This window comes from Semicossyphus pulcher, unplaced genomic scaffold (genome assembly GCF_022749685.1).
Source record: "Semicossyphus pulcher isolate SPU_LCO1_2020_fin unplaced genomic scaffold, fSemPul1.0.p SCAF_8, whole genome shotgun sequence".
NCBI lineage: Eukaryota > Metazoa > Chordata > Actinopteri > Labriformes > Labridae > Semicossyphus > Semicossyphus pulcher.
In genome coordinates this window covers 24,470,485-24,473,918 of record NW_027211759.1, presented here as the reverse complement: position 1 = coordinate 24,473,918, position 3,434 = coordinate 24,470,485, and the positions used below count along the sequence as shown (strand labels likewise).

The 3,434-nt window shown below is 44.6% G+C and overlaps 1 pseudogene; it reads left to right on the top strand.

Moving 5' to 3' along the window:
- Positions 1 to 2,216: 2,216 nt before the first annotated feature.
- Positions 2,217 to 3,046, top strand: LOC138612733 (carbohydrate sulfotransferase 6-like; annotated as a pseudogene).
- The last annotated feature ends 388 nt before the right edge of the window (positions 3,047 to 3,434 follow it).

The window sequence follows — 3,434 nt, the reverse complement described above, 5'->3', positions numbered from 1 at the left end:
CATCCCTGTCAACCGGCCTTACTGAAAAACTTTCAATCCAGCTTCAGATCCCACCACAGCACAGAAACTGCCTTAATCAAAGTCACCAACGACCTTCTCCTCGCTTCTGATACTCACTCCCTCAATATCCTCATCCTTCTCGAACCTCAATGCTCGGTGAAGGTTCGGTGCTTGGCCCCCTCCTCTTCATCCTCTACATGCTTCCCCTTGGTCACATCATCCGCCGTCACAGCCTCCATTTCCACTGCAATGCCGGCGACACCCAGCTGTACATCTCCACCAAATCCATCACTGCTTCCACTCACTCCACCATCACTAACTGCCTCACAGAAATAAAAAACTGGATGCAGGCAAATTTCCCTCAACTCAACAGCAACAAATCTGAAATCCTTCATCGGCCCCAAATCACTCACTTATCTAGCCCTGACTTCTCCCTCTGCATCGATGGCTTCACTGTTCCCGCCTCCACACACGTCCGTAACCTTGGTGTCATCTTCGATCAATCCCTCTCATTTCAACGTCACGTCAACCCCTCCCTCTCATTCTCAGCAGCCGAAACACTCATTCACGCATTCATCATCTCACGTCTGCACTACTGCAACAGCATTCTCTACGGCACCCCCTTCAAAATCCTCAACAAACTACAATACATTCAAAACTCTACCGCCCGTCTTCTCACCCACACCCGCACCAGAGATCATATCACCCCAGTCCTTCTGAGGCTCCACTGGCTCCCCATTCAACAAAGAATCCAATTTAAAATCCTCCTCATCACCTACAAGGCCCTCCACAACCTAGCCCCCCCCCTACCTCACTGACCTCCTTCACCAATACACTCACACCTGTAACCTCAGATCCGCCAACAGCAACCTCCTCACTCCTCTCACCCGATCCAAGCAACGGACCTGGGGGGACAGAGCCTTCTCTATTGCTGCCCCCTCCCTCCCCCATCAAAACTGGTCTGAAAACCCACCTTTTCAAATCTGCTTTTAATCTGTGACCATCTGTGTTTTTTTCTCTTTTATATATACACGTTTTAACTTTATTTTTCTGCACCTTGATTGTTTTATACTGTATATTGCTTTTACTGTCTTTGCTATGTTGTTTTTACATGTAAAGTGTCTTTGAGTACCTTTTAAAGCACTATATAAATAAAATGTATTATTATTTATTATTATTATTATGTCAGCCATGACCAGGAAAAGTGATGTCCGGAAGTACTTTGACAAAAAAGACAACGATAACGTGCTGTGCAAGTTATGTGGTGTTAAACTTATATCATAGAAATACTAGTTCGATGCTTCACCACATGCGCTTAAAACACAAGGAGAAGCCAGGAGAGACAGACAGTCAGACAGTTTCGTATCACATCATCTGCTAGCCCTGTTAGCAGACGTTGTTGTGATGATACCAGAGTGGAGAAAATTAGCCTGCTAATAACGAACATGGTGACTTGAGATATGATCCCATTAAGTGTTGTGGAAGGAGAAGGCTTCCTTGAGCTGATGGTGTTTGTTGAGCCAGAGTACAAGCCACCATCAGGCCGGAAAACAGCTACGAGAGTGGAAAAAATGTGAGTTACATGCTAAGCAACACAGAACAGAAGTCCATACAGTGCGCTATGACATTCAATAAATGCATTTAAAATTGCACTGCTTTCCATTGTTGGCCATTTATTTACATTAATGTGAAGTGTTAGATAGTAGTGTTCTGTTTCAGGCATATAGCCTACTATTTCCGGGCCGGGAGGTCCGTGTCCAACATATGTTTTTTTAACAGTAAAAAATATATATAATTCGAATACTCGTTCATGAGGTAATTAGATTACTCGAACGTTGAGATTACTGGAAATGCCCATCCCTACTTACCACATTATTATGCTTTGCTAGCTAAATAGTAGCTTCATCATTAATCTCTGGTGTAGCTCACTTACCCACAGTTGGCTAAATATATTGATCTGTGTTTTAGCATTTTTGGGGGTTACTATTACTACAAAAGTGGCTTTTGCCAGCGACACCAACAAGGTATCTTGTGCGCACAAGATATATTTATCACCTTTTGGGACTTCAGGGGCTCCGTAGCGTGGTAAAGTTCTAAAAAATTCCAAATTGATCTAACCTTGTATCTAATGGTTGTCAAATTCACTCTGCCTTGAAATGACTTTTAAAAATGACCAATTGGCTATTAGTATGTAAACACAAAAGGACATGCACACAATGCCTGTCCAGATGGCCGCGAGGGATTTATTACGGAGTGTGTTCCAGTGTGACTTCTCTACGATGGAGGCCTACCTGCCGCAGAAGCACAGGGTGTCCAGCTTGTTTCTGTGGGGCGGAGTCGAGCCCTGTGCTCACCACCAGCCTTTCCTCTCACGCCTTGTGGCAACTTTAGCGACCCCTCTCGTTGCCGTCAGGCTTGTGTTTCTCCGGGCCTGCAGGGGGTGCAGGAAGCCTGCAGCCCTTACAGCCACGTGGTGTTGAAGGTAGTCCGAGTTCTTGAGCTGGAGTCGCTTTATCCGCTCTTCCAGGACCCAAGCCTGGATCTCCGCATCATCCACCTGGTCCGAGACCCCCGGGCTGTTATGCTCTCTAGATTGAGAACAGCGGGAAACTTCCAAATAGATGACCCAATATTTTGGAGCAAAGAAGCATACCAGCAGCAGAAGTGCAGTATCAAGTCGTGGAGGAGACATGCCGCAGCCATGTGCGCATCAACGAGAGGGCCATCCTGACGCCCCCTCCTTTCTTAAAAGGCCGCTACAAATGTATGAGTTTGTAGGTCTGGAGATGACCACACAGTTGGGTCACACAAAGACAACAATCCCTTTAAAGTTTCGCCTCGAAATGCTACTGACGTCTCCCAGGCTTGGCGTAGCATGCTGTCGCATGACAAGGTCAAACAAGTCCACGAAGTGTGTGAAAGGGCCATTTCACTGTTCGGTTACAGGATGGTTCACAGTGAAGAAGAACAGAAGAGCCTGGACATAGACCTTCTCGTGCCAAGGAAACCGTATCAGTTCAGCTGGTTGCCCACTTACAGAATATGAAGAAACATTTAAAAAATGAATCACTTTTATTTTTTCTTCATAGGATTTATTGGCTGTACAAGCCTTTAATGAGTTTTACCAGACAACACTGGCATAACGTCCAAGGTTTAAAGTCGAGGTTAAATGAAAAATGTCATTTCATTTCTTTTAGATCAGGTAATAATTGTGCATCTATTTGACAATATCGGCCAAAAAAAATACAGAAAATCAATTTCTTCGTATTCTTATATCAAAAACTGATCATTTTTTCTTCCTGTAAAACAAAATATCACGTGTGCTTACGTAAGCTTGTACCAACCAATTTCAACCAGTAATATCATGACATCCACCTGTCAATCAATCTGCAACATTTAGCTGCAGAGCACCAAGAACGCTCGGTCAGTTAGCT